General features: G+C 36.0%; 1 protein-coding gene across 5 annotated transcripts in view; it reads right to left on the reverse strand.

Moving 5' to 3' along the window:
• Positions 1-20,071, reverse strand: part of LOC107511145 (zinc finger protein 474) — a 92,705-nt gene that overhangs the window by 57,339 nt on the left and 15,295 nt on the right. Inside the window, exons 5-6 of one of the 5 annotated variants that reach the window (XM_036225832.1) lie at positions 4,967-5,167; positions 576-661 (exon numbers count right to left, since the gene is read on the reverse strand). The exons of the other annotated variants lie outside the window; for them this stretch is intronic. The gene's annotated coding sequence lies outside the window, so the exon portion shown is untranslated. The remainder of the gene's footprint in view (positions 1-575; positions 662-4,966; positions 5,168-20,071) is intronic. 5 annotated transcript variants of the gene reach the window in all.

The raw sequence follows: 20,071 nt of genomic DNA on the forward strand, positions 1-20,071 counted from the left end.
TGCCAGCCTCTATCAATAATCCAGATCTTACCCCTTGTGGCCACAGCCCCACCACAAGGAATTCTGGCTTATTTTTCCTTCATAAAACCACAGCTATTGTGCCTGCACAAGCCCCTGATTTTTTTTTTTTTTTATTAAAGGAATAAATCACGGTGATTTTATGGAGCAAGAGAAATGCTGCTCCTTGCCAGTGTCTTCGATGATCCTGATGTGTCTTCATGATGCAAAGCCCAAATTCTACTCTGAAAGCTACTGGGCATGGGCTACATTCTCCACACAAGATTTTTTTTTTTTTTTTAACAGCAGCAGGAACTCAAGCAGGATGTTTGTGAAGTTTGGCAAAATAGGTCCACCAGGCATCTTGTTCTCTTCTACCCAGTTATTGTTTACTTTGCCTTAGCACTTAACTCAGAAAACAGCCAGCCACCTAATGTCCCGTTATCTTGAACCCTTTAACGATCATATAAGGTGAAGTATTAGTATCCTTGTTTTACAGAAGAGATGACTGGGTTGTATGGGCTTGAAGCGACTTGCCCCGAATTGCAAGGCTAATCCAGAGCAAATCTGGGTCTGACCTGTATGTTCTCTGGTGCCCACTTACTCTCCTTCCACGGCCTTCCGTAACACCTGGCTGTCAGATGGCCAAACAGAACAGGCTGACCTAAAAGAGAGTGCTGTTTTTTAACATATGCCTTTTGTCACAAGAAAAGTTTCTGCATAAATTGAGTTTTACATGCTATGTTGAATTTGGAAATGTCTAAATTTAAAACATATCAAAAAGTGTCCCACAGTAGATTAGAAAAGTAGGGAGGATACTCTTTAACTATAGACTTTTAAAACTAAAAAAAAAAAAAAGTATACAATTTGATGTCTCAGAGTCCTGACCAACACATTTTAAACCCCTGAGGGCTCCTTGCCCTAGGGCAGTGTTTTTCAACCTTTTTTTTCCCATTCTTGTTCCCCTTCCAAGTCTTTTCATATCTATTTTTTCTAATCCTTCCTGATCATGAAATTTTAATATCACAGATATATCTTATATCTGTTTATGTATTACAGCCCTTTGATGGGCCACACACTAATGTGTTATCTAAAATTATGTCATCCCCACAGCCAAATTTTACTGCCTTTGTGGGAATGCATGCCCGAGGGACATACATCCAAATAGCTGACGTTGTTCGCCTTAGATAATCTTATGGTCAAGTTGATACACAGAAAACATGATGAAGAGGCCACAGAAACCATGGAAACTCTTCTTAAATTGCCAAAACAAAAAAGCATAGCAAACTGTCCCTTAACTGCGTTCAAGAGAAAAATGGATTTGTTTGAAAAGGGCGATAAGTATATTATATTTTCTATACATTTGAGTGGTTTTATCACAAAAATAAAACTCTTGGAGCTGAAGTAGACTTTAAAATAGTCTCTAGTCCAGCCAACTGTCTTCAGGCAAAAAGATATTGGTCTGACTTTTTAAAACTGACGAGGCATCTCAGCAGAGGGCATTTAGTTATTTGTTTCTGTGCTACAGATTTAAACTCAGACTCCAATAAAAAATTCTCAAAAGACTTTCTTGCTTTATCTTTGGCATTATGAAAAATGCTGTCAAAGCAGATAGAAGGGTTTTTTTTTTCTTTTGATTTCTCTTCTTATGGACAGAGGGTGTTTCTTCGATATGATATCTAGCACTCCACTGATAATAAAATATTCTATATATATTACATCATAAAACCTGCTACTTCAAGGGCCTGAGATTTTAAATATCTGTTGTGAGTCTAGATAACTCATCATAAGCTCTGGCTCGCCCAGCTCTCCTAGCGCAGCTCTCCACTCTGCTCTTCCACCTCTTTTTCAACACCCACTAAACCAAGCCACATGCAGCACTTGTACATAGTAGGTGCTCAGTAAATATTTGCCTATTAAGCTGAGTACACACCTTTTTTTGTTAAAAGTGCTCATACTACTGACCAGTTTGACTGAAGGTGACTAAAATGATAAGCTGTTAAGGCCAGATTAATACTTAATATAATACAAACATTTCGAAAGAATTTCGCCTCTCTTTTTAGAGAATTGGAGGAAGTCCAATGCCTTATGACATGTGAACAATAAATGTTTAATGACTACTTAGCCACCAGTTTATTACCCACAGATTTCTAAAGCTGGCTGAAATTAGTTTGTTCATGACTGATAACAGTCTAATATTTTACCTTTCCATATGCATTTAATGAAAAGCATTTCAACCACTTAATTGAAAACAGTAAGTTATAAGGGAAGTCTCTCTTATTTTCATTCCTTCCACAAGACTCAGAGGGAGGGATGTTTCTTCTCTGACAATTCGTTCCCTTGTTAGTCCCTCCTTTCTAGTACCTTTAGTTTCTTCTATTCTACTCCCTCAACCTTCAGTCGGTTTCAGATGTCCTGTCTTAAACAAAAAATAAATCTGCATTTGCTCTGTGCACCCACTCTCTTCTTGATAAAGAATGGTCTTAGTCACTGCTTTCATTCTCCTCTCACCTCCATTTTTCACCCTCTCTCTACCCTATCATCTGGATTCTATCTTTTTCTCTCACTTGAAGCATCTTGTTCAAATTTAATCAGTGGCACTTCAACCAACTCACGTGACAATTTTTTCCAGTTTCCATTACCCACCATAACTGTGATGGGTTTTATACTATCACTCTCATGTCTATTAGAAATTCTCCCCTCTCTTAACCACTCATTGATTTTTTTAAAAAGTACAAATTTCTCGAATTGACTTCAGACCTGATAAATACAAATGTAATCCATCCCAGAAGTAGAGTAAAAACCTAAATCACGGCCTGTAGTTCCTGATGTGGAAGCTGTTGCTCACCACCCTGGAGGAGTAGGGAGAGAGATGGTAGCTAGTTAACTACTAACTAGCCCTTCATTCTGAGACCCAGAAAGAAAGAAGACGGGCCGTCCTTGCTGTGTATCAAATCTTGTGCCAGGCGATTTGCTATTGAGTGCTCCCTTTGCTGTGATAGGATGAAATTTTCTGTCCTTCCTCATTCTCTGATTTCTTATAGATCTTTGCTGAGATGGAAACTTTGTTAGAGTAATAATTCATGAAACCTTTACCAAAGCATTGGTCAATATCAACAAGACCAAATTTGCCTTGTAGAGGCTCTCCTTAAACTCTGAAAACCTTAAGCTGACTCTTGTGGAGAGTATTTCTCCAATGCCTAATGATGCCGGATTCAGGGCAGATGGTAAGGGACACCAGAAACGGACAATATTTTCCAGACATTCACACTAGTCTGACTCTGTATGAATCAAAATGAAACTTGATAGGAAAATCATCCTCTGAATCAGTAGTTCTCAACGGGTGATGATTGCTCCTGTCCAGAGTTATTTTTGTTGTCACATATGAGGTCGAGGGAGTGCTACTGGCATCTAGTGGGCAGAGGCCTGGGATGCTGCTAAACTTCCTCCAATGCACAGCACAGTCCTCCATAGCGAAGAATTATCTGGTTGAAATGCTGATATGGTGCCAGGGTTGCGCTTTATGCTCTGGACCCTCCAAGTGTTCAAATGAGAATGCTTTCCTTCTAGAAGAGGCTATGTCAACAGGCTCTTTCCACACTCATGTTGCATAACTAAGGGATTACACTGCAAATGAAGCCGCAGGCGCAGAGTCTAAGTAGCTTAGTCATTTATGGAGCCAGTAAGTGAGGACACCTTTGAAATGTGATGCAGGCCCTGCCTGACTGACTTCAGAGACTCTGAGCAGCTAAGCAGCAGACATTCAGTTGTATGTGACTAAGGGTGAAATCACTTCTGCAATGCAAAAGTCAGAGAAAGTGCAAGGACAGAGAACTAAGCCGAACTTTCCCTCCGTGAAAGCTGTAATGGAATTAGAGTGGGTGGGAATAAAGCTAGAAGTTGTCTGAAGCATGGGCAAGTGGATACTCTGAGGCCAGAGCCCACTTACAGGAAAATACTAAGACAAGGTCAGCTAGGCTACTCAAAGGTGGCCAATATAAAAGTTTGCTCCGACATAATGCAAAGGCTGGCAGAGGCTCTTATGAAGTGATATTCGTAGTCAGATGAACATGGTCTCAAACAAGTTCTGCTCCTGAATGTGCCTGGTTTGTTACATCCACCCTCCCCCCACCCCCCGCCCCCGCCCCGGGCCTTTAACCATGCTGCTCCTGTCCCCACAGCAACTTCCGCACCAAGCTCCCTCTCCCTCCTAAATCCCTAATGCTCCTTCTCAGAGCAGCCACTCAATACATGGCCATTGAATTTTGAACTTTTTGGCTAGTAAGATACTGTTTTTGGTTCATATTGTTATTATTAACAGTGCATTATCTCTCCAACATCAAACTCAGAATGGAAAATGTTATTTTCTTTAATTGTGGAGTTCTTATTTGAACAAATATTAGCTATTTCTGTAGTCATTCTCACTTCATTTTAGAAAAAAAGGCATCTATGGTCTAGTGGGAATATCTTGTCCATCTAGTTTAGTTAAAGAAAAATATGGTTCTTCTCATTCTTTAAGATTATATTCATTTTCTTGAATGGGATCTATCTATCTATCTATCTATCTATCTATCTATCTATCTATCTATCATCATCTATCCATCCATCCATCTATCCATGTAGTACAAAATAAAATTAAAAAAATGAAAACAAGGTATACATAAAAAATAAATTCTTTTCCTACCCGTGATGCACGAGGCTCCCACTCTAGGACCTACCTTAGTGGCAACTTCTGTTACCAGTTTCTTGTGCATCCTTCCAGAAAGTCTATACATTTACAGAAGTATGCCTATGTGTGAATATCATCCCCTGACCTGAAGGCCAGTGCTCTTCTCATTCATCTCTGGGGCCACTGTGGCTTCTATTGCTCAAGACAAGCCATGACAAAACAGATGACACATTCATGCTGTTGAAGGAAAACTCAGTGACTCAGACACAAATTGTTCCATACACCTTTCATCCTCATTACCTGGTAACTTTGCCAAGGTCAAGTGGTGACATTTTGATTTACCATTTAGCAGACTGAATACAACTCATATTTGACGAGAATCAGAAATTCAAATACCAAAAAGAAAAAAAATATTTTTTTAAGGCCTCCGGTTTCGTAATTGAACTTGCTTTTTTGCTTTGTTGAAAATATTTTCCTTGCAGTTCAATGAACACGGTCTATCTGCAAGCATAAAAACAGGAATCACATCAAACTCTCAATTAATCATCAGATCTTTAAATTTAAGGTCCAGTTTTACTACATTTCTGAAATCTCCATTTAGCATTTCAAAGAGAACAAGGACCAAGGAGCCTCATTGTTTTGACTAGCCAGATTAGGTTGAGCCAAATCCAGGCTTCAGGTATGAAATGCAAATTTGGCTAACTGTGTCTTTGCCATTTACAAGAACCTGTATTCAAATAAATCAGGGATACATTTCTCTTGGCTACAGAGAGCCTTTTAAATAGTGACTTCAGCCTTCCTAAGGTTTTTGTCCGGGTTGCCTGAAAGTGGACAATTTTCACAAGTTTGCTTTGGCACCCATGGCATGAATTTTTATTGAAAGTCACAGTTGTTTTAGTGGGCACCAGTCTGCCAGGAGATCTCTGTAGAGGCCTCCCAGCCAATTCCATGAGAACTATGTGCACCTAAAACATGCCAAGCGTTGTAAGAAGTGACCTGTGCTCCAACTCTTTGCTCGCCTGCACACGACCACTGACTCATTTGTACTTTTGATTTAAGGACACACTATTGAGTCTGTCTGCAGCATTTCTAAAGTCAAACAGCTATCTCTATATTGAAGACTCCTCTGCTTTCTCCATGTAAAGGTTTCTTTTTCTCGGGAGTTATGCCTAATTTATTCTATCATATCAAACAGGCAAGGAAAACTAAGAGAGAGTGGTTTGTTGAGAACTTACATTTTCCATGGAATTAAACAAAGTAAGGATTTGGTTGCGAAGAAATGAGAGTATAGCTCAAAAACCATTCTCAAAATGCCCATTAAATAACCAGTGGGAAGAATCACTCACTTAGGAGGCTTCAAATAAATGTGCAGAAGTATTTTGAGATGAATAGACATCTGTTATAATAATGAAAAAAATAAAATGAAAAAATCATTGATAAGAGAGTCAGGAGGCCATTGAGAAAGTGAGGTCTATGCACGTTTCGTGTCTCAATTCTTGGAACTGTGCCTAAGTGACTAACCTGTTCTTAAATTCAGCTCAAAGCTGAACAACAAACATCCTGGATCCATGATTGCCACATGGACATATGTGAACTTTACTTTCTCCTTATCCTGGTGACCAGACTATCTGCATTCCAAGATCTGAAAGGAACCAATCCATTTCAACAACCAGCATCTTCCATTTACATAATTGGCCTGACCAGTCCCAATTGACCTAGCCAACATCTTTCATGTACATGGAGGCCCTTAATGAGAACAAGTCTGATGGTTTTGTCCTTTATCAACCCTGTCTTTCTTTGGACAATTTGTCCTTTCAGAGGACAATTTAGGGTGCTCCCTGAATCTGTACCCCAGACTGCAATCCCTCCTTCACTCAAATAAACACTAATCCTTTGTCATTGTCATTGTTAACAGTTATTTTGACATTACTGTTCACAATCCATCATATAATCACCAGGAAGTCAAACCAAAATTGCTTAGAGTTTAAAAGGTCTTTGCTGCAAGATTGAGAAGTCTTCCAAATTTTTCCTTTATTTTATTATTTTTTTCTACATGCCATTTTATCATTGTTTTGTTATTTTGTATGATCAGAAAGTTCATTAGAATTTTACTTTATAAAACAAGAAGACTTAGCTTTTAATGGCTCAGCCTTGAAATAACACAATTTTCATTGTTAAAATTAGGCTAAAATCATCTAAAGACAGTTATTTCATAGTAGTATACAGCCTTCTTAGTAAATTTTCATTAAGGCCAGAAAACTAATGCATAGCAGGGGAAAAAAAAATAGATTTTACTAGCTGTTCTAGTGAAAAAAAATTTTCATACCAACTGAAAAGAAACCTGCTATTTTACAATTTTCACCTTCCCTTCAATTATACTAACTTTAATATTTTTCTTTTGAATTCCCCTGACTTAGACAGCACTCTTAAACCTCAAGATCGTAAAAACAAGAAACCTTTCCAAAAGCACATGGGTAGAGTTTCAACCTGCTGTTAAAAATACCACTGAGGAGGCTTCATTTTCTGGGCAGGTTTCATAGGCTACGTGAACTTACAGAGCTACAGTGGGGAACACTGAATTAAACAGGACTGAAGAAGGATGTGAGTGTGGGCTCTATCAGCCATCTTATATCCAAGAGGGATGGAAGCCAACAGCTGAGAACAGCTAAGTAGTAAAATGGAAAGTGTCTAGGTATTTGATAGTGTCATTATGCCACTGAATTTAACTAATCTTGGGACCTCCTATCTCTAGACTTTTTATTTTAATGGGATAATAAATATCATTATAGTTTGAGTCACCATTTGTCATATTTTCTACTATACTCATCCTAACTGTTCTTATCTATTACATGAAATAAGGTGGTCCATTCAGGACTGGACTTATAATCAATCCATCCAGAGGCACACCCCAACTCTCATAGCCCATGGCCTACAGAGAGTCACTGGGCCTGGGGAGTGGTAATTCTATTGCTGCAGGTCTCCTAGGAGTAGAGACTATTCACTCATGTGCTGCTGAAAAAGAAACTTATTCTTAGGATTGTAGCAATTTGGTTTATAACCCTTGGCACCGATGTGAGGAATAGGAGAATGGAGAGAGAAGAAAAGATGCTGATATGTTTCTTCTATTATTTTATTCTTCTTATGAAACTATTCTGAGCAATGAGAGAATAAGTTGTTTCCCATGGTTGGGCTCATAAGGTGAAGTTAGTTATTGAGATTCATTGGCTTTCAAAGGCATCTTTTGATGCTTATACTGAAGATACAGGTTACGAAATGAGAGTACATTAGAGTACATTAATGTGTATTATTTTGGAAAAACCTCACACTTTTTTCTCCTCATATTAAACAAAAACCAGGTGGTATAACTTTGTCAATACTGCATTTTTAATTTCTTTGTTTTACCTTAAATATCTTTTATACTTTCCTTCCCCCCAAAAAACTCTGATCTTTCCAGGTTATTGCTATAATCTTTGGTAGCTTTCTTTTCATGGTCCTAATTTTATCATTATATCATTTAGGTTATGATCTTATATGCTGTAAAAAATCCCCAAAATAACAGTAGGTTAAATTAGATAGAAATTTATTTCTCATTTAACAGTCTGAGTGAAAACAGTCCAAAACAGATCGGCAGTTTCATGGTGTCAGGGACTCAAGCTTATTGAATCTTGTTGCTCCATCATCATGGAGCTTCGGTCTCATGGTCTAAGGTGGCTATTCAAGTTCCCACCGTTATATCTCCAATCCGACCAGCAGAAGGGGAAAGAAAAAATGGAAGGGACGGCTATTCCATTCAGAGCCATGTAGGTCTTTAAGACCACGTGCCTAGATAAAACTCAAATTTTATTACTAAACAAAGAAGTGAAGAATGTGTTTGGGGGACAAACAATTTCTGTCACACTCATTCACCAGATGGCTCAGAGGGGCTGTAGCTGTCCTTGAACAACAATGATTTGTAAAAAACATAGACCTAAATATTGTCCTTTAGAAACAACTGCAGGTGTTTAGTTTTCACCATGATATAATTCTCCCTCTTTTCTAATGATGTACTTTCCCCAGTACAATGCCTCTTTGTAAAGAAATTCCACAGTGGCTCCACATTGCAATCCTCCCCTTTTCCTCTATTTCACCCTAACTCAACTCTATTTATTTCAGTACTTTCTTAGACTGATTCATATGCTTATCAATACAATCAAAGAAGCTCTGCAAGCTCCCAAAGTGTTTGTAGGCAAATGTCCAGCTTGGGCCTAACCAATGATCATCCTAATATACTGACAAGTCTGGAGAATGGATATGCTGCGTCCAGTAAGCCACTGTGGCAGAGGGCCTGAGAAAACTCCTAGCAGTGAAATCGTCTGTAGGGAAGAGGGAATCTTTTAGGTACGTTGGTTTATTTGGAGTACTCAGTGCCAGGACAGAGGGCGAGGATGATTTTGAGTGCACCCCCATTTCTGTTTGTCACTCTGGTCTAGCCACCATGATCTCATATTCTTACTAAGAGACAAAAAGGGCTATAATGAAAAAAAATGACTAAAAATTAATATAAACAGGATTTCTGAGAGTTCGTGGCATTGGTATACTTATGCTAGAAGCTTCCATGACAATGTGAGGGGGCATTTGCATTAACTGCAACAGTCAGAGCTTTGGTCGGTGTCATTGTCCATGAATTTTTGGCCCAGCAACTGCAGTATTATAGCAGGAACACCTTTGATGTGCATTGTTGAAAGAGCTGCTATTTTGTTCATTGCCATTGCCGTAGAGATCTAAAGCAAAAGAGAAGATCACGATGGCACATTGCAGTCAAATGATTTGGATGTAGAGCAGAGCAAGAGTTTCCTGAGAAGTTTCAAGACTATTTTGGAAGAAATTGAGGGTTTCTGGCTTTACCACAAAGCAGGTGGAGTGTAGCCAGAGAAATACTAATTTGTAACGTTTTCCTTCTTGCTTGCTTATGAGAATTTATTCTTCATTCAACAGTCCTTGCAATAGTCCTTGCAATTCCACATTTTCTAAGGACTACCAAATGGGTATCCCTTATTTGTTTCACTAAGCCCATTTGTTCCCATCTTCCACTGGCTAATGTGTCACCTGAAAGAGACACACATCACTTTCATTCCTATTCCACTGACCACAGCAAGTCACAACTTTAAGGAAGGTGGGGAATGAAAATGACTACCACATGCCAAGAAGGAGAACGATCAGAATATTTATGACAGTCAAAAGACTGCCATAGTACTTAAGCAGTGAATTGCAAATGTCATGATAGAAATATGAGTTATGATGATTGCTAACCAAATTGAAACTACATTACTCCACCTAATTATGGTGCCAACAACTGCATTAATCACTACCTCCCCACCTAGGGCAACTCTTCATGACTCCCTAAGATACAGGGTGTGCCTATGAGTACATGACCTAATAGCCAGAATATGAAGGAAACCATAATTCTGTTGGTCTACATTACATCGAAAAATTGGCCATGCAACAAAAGTCTCATATTTATGTTCAGAAGAAGTTACATTTCAAAGGGATTTTCTACTTTCCTCTAGAATGGCTACTGTGGACAAGGCTGAGACTAGAAAAATTTATGAATAGGGGATGACTTGGAGCCATTTCATCATTTTGAGGGGTAATATCGTCCTTTCCCTTCTCTACCACTGCTTTCCAAGTCTTCCACAAGTCTAATACCCACATCTAAGTTTTCACTTTCCAAGGAGAAACCCTTACTAGGGACTGTTTCTATCTCAAAATTCACAATAAAAATTTAGTTCTATTGTGATCCATTCTTTAAGGACATAGCTCTTTGGTAACCAATATAAAAATAATTTTTTATTAAGTGTTCATGGCTGAAAGGAATAGAATATGTAATCCTTTCCACTAATAAATTTACAAATTAACAAAGGCTTTCAATACCTTAAGCCAAAGGAATTTCAGTTTTCAGGAAAAGAATTATGGGTCATCTCTTTGAACAGAGCCTCCTTTGGAGTTTTCCCTCAAATCAATCCATAAACCTTGAAACGATAGTTATAAATATAAATAATACCTTTAAAAAAAATTCTCCTGCTATTAAAATAATCTAAATGATACCATCTGATGCTGGCAAGGTTGCAGTTTAACTGGCCCTCTAATACATCGCCTTGTATTGGAATAGGAATACTTTTGTTGGAAAAAAGCTTGGATTATCAACTCGATAGATAAATCAAGGATTAAATTTTATTGTTGATGAATGCTAAACAAATGCAAAAGAAACGCTCAAATATTCCTACACACGCTCCCCTCTCCAGGCACACAACTTTCCTTTAGCTTTTTATGCACCACATGTGCGTCCTTGCCTCATGGTTCACATGCTAACAGTGTCTGAAGTGCCCTTATTATCTTTTCCTATCCCACCTCATGACTTTGCTATTTCCTTATTCTTTAGGGTTTATTCAAAAGTTACTTCTTCTAAGAGGCCCTACAAGGCTCTGGAACGAGATGTTTGAGCCCCATCTAAGAAGACATCTATTTCCCCATTCAAAGTACTGGTCACTGTTGTAGACTGATCTGTACAACCCATAATAAGAAAAGCTTCACCGAGACAGGCATGGTGGCTTTCTTGGCCACTGTTGCCTTCTTAGTATGTCAAGAATAGTACCTGACAAAGTTAGTGCTCAAAAAGGATGTTTTGAGTAAATTAATATATTTAACATTGCAGAAAATTGTCTCTTCCTAATATACTAATTGATCATACCCTTGCTTGATATTAGGGTTAAAAATTTAACTATCTCAGTAAAGCAATAACAAATAGATATGGATAGATATATTTCATTAGAGAGAGATCTAGTCAGATTAAGATATTAAAAATAGATAAGTAATGCTACTATTAGGTAAAATAAAATATGTAAAATGTTATAAGCACAAAGATGCTCCTAGGAATATAATTCATCAAACTTAAATATCAGATGTATTCCAAATGTTTATCAGTGAGGGGTTATTTAAATAAATTATGGTGTGACATCTGAATGGAATATGTAGCCACTGAAATGATGGTTATAAAAAAGGGGGTTGAAGAGACTGTATCATAACATGGAAACACCTTATAATAAAATGTTAACTAATTACAAAGAAAAATACTATTGTATGGATGCCATTATTCTAACCACATGGAAACATACATATGAAAAGAAATAACTTAATGACTGCATTACGATGGTGCATTGTGGGTTATTTTTCCCTTCAGTCAATTTTTTAATTCATGTGCTTGTTATTATTATAAATAAAGTATGTAATAAAGATATTTGTGACTTTAAAAGCCAATTATTATACATTATGAGTGACAAAATAAGAGTCTGACTAAACATTACAATTGAGAAAGTTTAGAAGATACAAAGGTAGAGGTTTTACTTAGTGTGATGAATTAATGGGCAATAAATTGCCAGTCCAACAACAAATGTTCCTTTTGCAGAGCTCTTTTTAGCTAACAGAATGAAGACAGCTGTGTTGCTTCCCACACAGGGAGGAAGGCACACCTGGAAGATGGCAAAGCTAATCACAACAGGAAGTGTCCCAGCACTACCATTCATCTCTGCTCTTTGTAAATATAAATGCTAAATTTTTATGTGAAACACCTGAATGATTGGGTGCCAAATGCAGACGAAATGTAAAGGTAGAACAAGCAAATAGCTAAACAAAGGAGTATTTCAGAAAGGAAATATGTCAGGCCTTGGCTTAAAAGTAAACAGTTTTTTTTTTTTTTTTTGGTAAAGGGAGTGTTCACAGTATCTACCAAATGCACAGTCAGTCACAAAAACAAACCCCATCTGTTTAAGATTAACATTGGTAATAAACATTTTAAAGGAAAGAATGTAGAAGGCAAATATATATTGTAAAACAAAATCTACACTCTTGGGATAAGTAAAACTTCCTTTAAAAGAATCACAATGCTCCAGAGCTTATACTTTATACTGAAAGAAATAACAATTAGCTGCACTGACACCACATTAGCAAATGCACATTCAGTTCGTGGAGAGGGAAAAATATTAGGGTGAAAATCAAGCACATGATCCTATTGTATAGAATACCAAACTTCTATAAGGGCAACTGACTATACACATATATACGTATATGCATATGTACAATTATACGTATACATACATATACATATATACATGTATGTATATAAGTATATATATATATATATGTTTTTTACTGGAGTGTAGCCTAAAAATTAGAAACACAATTTATGTATTTTAAAACCATTACTTAGATATATTAAATTGTTTGGCTACTCTAAGTTACTTGTCAGGTACTTTAACACAGAATCATAATTCACTAATTTATATATGTACACTAGCATTAAATGAATGTATAAGCAAGCATATGTTTTAAAAAAATGTATTTAAAAGAGTAAGGTTGGGGCCAGAGAATCCTAAAGGCTAAATCGAAGATCAGTTTTTCTCTTTTTAAAATTTTTTATGGCTAAGTTTCATACACATGGACACAGATCACATTACATATTTAGTAAGTGGAAAGAAAAAACTATTCCTGTTTTTATATTTGTTTTTTTCTTTTTTAAACTATTCCTGTTTTTTCATATTCGTGTTGAGAAACACACTTTAATAAGTCTGTCCAGTTTGGAAAAAGTGGCCTCTTGGTCAATGTTGGATGGTCTGGAGCTGTGCTATCCAATATAATAACCACTAGCCATATGTAGCTATTGAATGTAAATATAAATTAATTAAGTGTGACATTTCATTCAAGTGCTCAGTAGTCACATGTGTCTACCACACTGTATAATGCAGGTCGTAGAACATCTGCATCATCATAGAAAGTTCTACTGGTCTGGGGCGAGTCTAAGAGAGGAACTATGCTACAGGAATCTGGAATTTGGGAGCCAGTAAAACTTTAAAGGAGGGGCAAGGAGATATGAAAGGTGGGTGTAAAGGCTGCAGTGTGGGCGGAGGCTGGGTCCTTATTAGAAAAGAGGGCCCCCTTGATTATAGAAATGTCTGGGGTATTGTTACGAACACAAATACCTAATATTCAGCATGAACTGCTCTACCACATCCTACCCATACCCGTTGTTCGAAATATTCAGGAAATTTTTCTCCACACAGCCCTGGGTCAGTGGTATTTAGGGGAGTATGAGTCAGTGTCACACAGTGTAGGTGGAATGAAGAGTGAAGATAAGAACTTCAATAGAAGTAGGAATTTAAGATCAGAGGTAACCATAGGGGAACAAAAAAATAACCCTCCCGGTAACTCCAATCTACCCCCACGTAAAAATCCTTAGAAAGGAGCTTGCATCAACTTTTAAACTAATCACAGCACTGGTGACCCTAATTGAGTCTAAATTTACTTCAATTTGCCAATTAACACAGGTTCCATGTATGAAAAATAAAATTATAAATTAGCATTCCTTTGTCTTTATTTCCTGAAAGATAATAAATGTTTTCTTAGGCATTAAGAAGAATAAAGAACACAAATGCATTCCTCTTTATCCAGCTCAGAAAAGGCTAAAGATAAAGAGCTGGGGATAATTTTTTTGTCTTGCAAATTCCTTGATTGCTGATGAGAGAGAGACTGGTATTGGAGACTTTCTCTAAGCTTTATTATTATTATTTTTTAAAATCTGTCTACCAGTTTCAGAACCATGAAGAATAGAAAGGGCCTTCTTGCAGAGCCTACTTTTGAGGCAGATGTTCCAACTCAGAAATAAAATAAGGCTCCTGTCACGAGATTTCTCGGTCGTCAATACTAGAAAGGCCTTGAGCTTCTTGGGTGGGGAGAAGAGTGATTGACTGTTCTTTTGTTTCTCAAAAACCAGTCACATCCAAGGTATTAAACAGGAATTCGATGTTTATTTGTGGATTTTTAAAAAAGCCTTTTGGTTAGCCCTGCAAATAATACAGACTTCCAAAATTAAAGGAATACCAAAATAACTGTGGCATTTCCTCAGTTGAACATAATGGTTTCTTCAGAGCAGATTTGCTGCATAAACACTGAACATTTTTTTCCCCTCCAGTAACATCTGTGAACAGGTTTACAACTTGAGAAAATGAGGGACTAATAACTGTGTCCAGACATGGGTGGGTACAGGTGCTTCAACACAGCTCCACAAACACATCCCAGTTCCGACAAGTGGGCCATTTTTGATCAACACCTTCAGACTTAAGTCACACTGTGTGTTTGGCCTGGGAGAAGAGCAACCCACTAGCAAGGTTGTCAGCAGCATCATCTAAAGGGACTGACTTTTTACTGGCAAAGTGCATTCCCTGAACATATTGACTCTCTGAACAGAGAACATCAGCCCAACAATTTATTAAAAGCAATCGTGTGTTTCCTAGGTCTAGCCAAACATTTGGTGCACGTTATACAACCCTGCAAGATCAAACTTCAGTCTTACTTCTTTGAAGAAAAGCTTCCCCAACTTGCCCAGATTATGCTAAACCTCTGATTTCCCATGGCAACCACTCTCTGGAATGGTCGTTGGACATTTAACCATGTACTGCCTTCTGAGAGGTACTTCTTCCATTTGTAACGAATAGTTATTTGAAATTTGTATTCTATTTTTAATTTCTCTCATTTAAAAGTTTTGCTTACCTCTAGATACATTTCATACTTTTTGGTGGCAAAGATTGCTTTTTATATTTGTTTGCCTAACGATACTTAGTATGATAGACTATATCTAATAAGCCTTATGTATTTTTGTTGATTTGAAAATATAATTTTTAAATTACAATTTAGAAATAAGCATATGCTCCTAGCCCCTTATAAAATCATTTTGGGTAGCAAAATGGCATTTGCCTAATGTTCTGGTAATATGAGGGGAAAAGAAATTAATTTTTTTTTTCTTAAAATTGAAGCCTTAATGGGTGTATAAAGAGGGAAGGCAGAACAGACAACCTATGCTTTAGAAATTCCAGAATAATCATGTACTAGTTAAAGGAAGCCTGTCGAATCAATCAAATACTTGAATGTATACTGCCTAGTTTCATCACTATTCCTCAAGATAAAATCAGACTCTCTTCTCTGCTTCCTGAAATCCATTGTTTTGAGGCTGATTATTTTATAATAGTAATGTTCCAGTCATAGACATATAGTATTTGGATTATTCTCTTAAGTATCACTTTTATATAATTTTAAAAATTAAAATTACAAAGTTGTTGCTCACATAAACACTTAACAATTTACTAAATTTTATGAGGTGTCTCATATATTGGCTACATCAGCTAAAGTATGTTCAATGTTTATTGAGTCTGGTTATCAAATTTGATATTAGCAAAAGACCTCTTCTTCAAAAGACCTCTTCCCTGGAAGAATGGAATCTATGCTTGAATACTTTTTTAAAAAAGTCTGAACTATTGGAATTATGCTGCATATCTAATAGAAAGTTGTAAGAAGGAATTAGCTGTTCTAAGCCTTATCAACAGACAGACTAAGAGGAAATGCATAAATAAAATCTTTTTAATACCTGAATATTAACAGGGGATCTTTCTTTCTCTTCACCCTTATGAATGAGCAGCTTGGGGGGTTTTAGTAAACCATAGTCAAGAGGCAAGCTTTGTTATAATGATGCATCAAACATGAATAAACACATGAAACCAACATATAGTCAAGACAGTGAATGTATTCATCACCTCTGAAAATTTCCTTGTTCCCCTTTGTATCTTTCCCTTCTGCCCACCTACCTGAACCCACCTTCCCTAGACAACCCCTTAAAATCTTCTGACACTATAGATTAGTCTGCATTTTCTAGAATTTTATATAAATGAAACCATACAGTACCTACTCTCTTTTGTTTGCCTTCTTTCACTCAACATGAGTTTGAGATTCACTCATGCTGGTGTGTTCATCATCAGTAGATCTTTTCATTGCTGAATAGTATTCCATTGTATGGATATACCAAATTTTGTTAATCTATTCACCTGTTAATGGATATTTGGGTTGTTTCCAGTGTTTGACTATTATAGATAAAGCTGCTATGAACATTTGTCTATAAGTGTTTGTATGGACATACACTTTCCTTTCTCTTAAGTAAATGCCTAGGAATGGAAAGTCTGGATCCTATGGTAGCTATGTATTTAACTATTTAAGAAACTCCCAAATTGCTTTCCAAAGTAGTTGTATTATTTATACTGCCAATATAAGAAAGTTATCTTTGCCAACATATGATATGATTAGTCCTTTAATTCCTGCCGTTCTAATAGATGTGTACTGGTATCTCATTGTGGTTTTGCTTGAATTTCTATAATGTCTGATGATTTTTAAAATCTGTTCAGGTATTCATCTACTATTCATTGATCTTTTTGGTGAAGATTCTGCTAACATATTTTTCCACTGAAAATTTTTGATTATTTATCCATTATTGAATTTTGAAATTTCCTTATTTTTTTTGGAGATAAGCCCTTTATCAGACATATGATTTACAAATAATTTCCCCAGTCTCTGACTTGTTTTAATCCACTTAAAAGCATCTTTTGAAGAGCAGAAGTTTTCAATTTTGATAAAATCTGATTTACCAATTTTTGTGTGTATAGGTTCTGCTTTGGGTGTACATTTAAGATATCTTTGTCTAAACTAGAATTAAAAAGATTTTCCCTGTGCTTTCTTCCGGAAATTTTATAATTCTAGATTTTACATTTGAACTAATTTTTGTATGCGGTGTGAGATACGGGTTAAAATTTGTTTGCATATGAATAGCCATTTGTTCCAGCATCATCTGTTGAAAAGCACATCCTTTCTTCACTGAATTGTCTTTGAATCTTGTTGAAAATCTATTGACCAAATACACGTGGGTCTGTTTCTGTACTCTTACTCCCACTGATCAGTTTTTATCTTTAAACCAATATCATGTTGGTTTGTTTTCAAATATGTGGTTATTTTGTTTTTTAAATTTCCATACTAATTTTAGAATTAGTCTGTCAATTTCTAGAAAACAGCTTGTTGGGATATATTTATTATTTTTTAGATCGAGTAGAGCCTATAGGTCAATTGGAGAAAATTAACATCTTAATAGTATCTTAAATCTTCTGACCTATGAACAAGCAATGTCTCTCCATTAATTTAGGTCTTCTTTAATTTCTCTCAACATTGTTTTATAGCTTTCAGTGTATAGGGCTGCATACTTGTTGTCAGATTTATTCCTAAGAACGTCATGTTATCTAAGGATATTATTAGAAACAATATTGCTTTTACTTTTGATTGCTGATTGATTATTGCTGGTATGCAGACATGCAATTGATTTCTGTATATTGATTGGGTATCCTGAAGCCTTTTTAAACTCATAAGTTCTATTAACTTTTTATAGATTCCAACAGATTTTCTACAAAGACAATTATGTCTTCTGAGAATACAGCTTTGTTTCTTCCTTTTCATGCTGGATGCCTTTATTTTTCTTGCCTTGTTGAACTGAGTAGATCCTCCTGTATAATTGTGCATAGATGTGGTGAGAGTAGATATCCTTATCTTGTTCCTGATCTTTAGGGAAACACTCAAAATTTCACTATTAAATAAGGTGTTAGCTGTTTTTTTGTTCCCCCCTCTCTTTTTTCTTTTCATCTCCTATCTCAGGTTAAAGAAGTTTTCTTCTATACCTGGTCTGCTGAAAGCTTTGAATTTTTTTGTTTGCTTTGGATTTTTTTGTTTGTTTTTGATCAGAAAGGAATGTTGGATTTTGCAAATGCTTTTTCTGGCTCTACTTATCATATGTTGTTTCCTTTGTAGTAATATATTTTGTTGTTTTCGTATTTCTCTGTCTTCTTTAGAGTTAAGTCTTTTTATGCTTCCAATTTTAACTTCTATTTTTGCTTATTATTTATAACTTTTTGTTGTTGCTTTCAGGCTTATAGTACATACCTTTTACTTATCACAGTCTATTGTCAAGTGATATTATACCGCTTTGTATATAGTTCAATGACCTTACAATAAAATATTTCATTTCTTCTCTGTAGCCTTTATACTATTGTTTTCATACATTTTTTTCTTATATACGTATTATTGTTTAGTCATTATCTTTTAAATAGATTTAAATAATAATAAAAAATCTTACATATGTGCTCATATATATTTTGCCTTTTTTTTTGTATGTATATCCAAATATCTACTACTATTATTTTTTTCTTTCTGAGAGACTTCTTTTAAAATTTCATTTAATGAAGGTCTGTTGGTGAATTCTTTCAGCTTTTATATGTCTTAGAAAGTTTATATTTTGCCTTCATTTTCTTTGAAACGAGGTATAGAATTCTAAACTGACAGATTTTTTTCCCAGTATTTTAAAGAGGTTCCACTGTCTTCTCATTTGCATTTTTTTAATTAAGAAATCTGATGTAATTCTTGTTTTTGTTTCTTTGTAGGTAAGGTTTTTCCCCTCCTTTCCGGCTCTTAAATTTTTTTTTTTTAATCATAGGTTTTGTATAATTAGTTTGTGATTATGTGTTTTTCATCATAATTTGTGTCATTTGGTTAGTTGAATTTCTTAGACCTACAAATTTATTTATAATTCTCACTAAATTTGGAAATTTTCAGGCATTATTTCTTCAAGTATTTTCTCTGTTTTCCCTTGCCTTTCAGAGACTCCAATTACATATATTTTAGGTTGCTTGAAGTTTTTTCACAGATCTTTTATGCTAACTTTATATATTATTTTTTTCTCTGTGTTTTATTTTGGATTGTTTATATTGTTATGTCTTCAGGTTCATTAATTCTTTTCTTCTGCAATATCTCACCTACACTTCCTCCGGTTCTATCTTAGAGGAACTAAGACAAGTATTATTTGGCATCCCAAGAGGAGGCATCAAGTGTTTCCTAATCCTCAGAGTAAAACATCTATAAGATGAAGAAATCTTTTTCCTGCTGGTATTCGCCACCTTTCAAAACATAACTTCTATGTTATCATTAGGATAACCATATGTCCTAGTATGACTGGGGCATTCCTAGATAATGCCCATTGTTTTGAGCTAATTATTAAAAATCTCCCAGTTTGAAAATAAAGTAGCCACCTATACTATTATTCTAAGAAAACTCGAGTCCCTTTACTTTCATTTATTAGTAATATTCTCAGTGTTAGGCAATATGTAAGTCATCTTATTGGCTTCATAGTGTGTGTGTGTAGTTGAGAGAATGCTGGCTCACCAGTGCTTCTGTCAATTTCTCTTTGGAAAAGATCTAATGATAGGGCAGTCATGTTAAATGAGAAAACACCCATCCACGGCACTGTTTTCTTATGTCTGTACTTTAATGAGCAAAGGGGACCTAGAAAAGGCGATTAAAGCTGCTTTGTGTTTGATGCTTGTGAGAGATGCATGAGGTCATGGGGGCAGAGGGGCATGTTATGCAATCAAGGGCCATGTTTCCCTGTTTTTCCAGTCTTAGGATGAGAGGGTTTATGCAAGTGAAATCTACTGGCTGTATCAGATACTGGATAGATGG

Source organism: Rousettus aegyptiacus, unplaced genomic scaffold, assembly GCF_014176215.1.
Source record: "Rousettus aegyptiacus isolate mRouAeg1 unplaced genomic scaffold, mRouAeg1.p scaffold_m13_p_8, whole genome shotgun sequence".
Taxonomy (NCBI): Eukaryota; Metazoa; Chordata; class Mammalia; order Chiroptera; family Pteropodidae; genus Rousettus; species Rousettus aegyptiacus.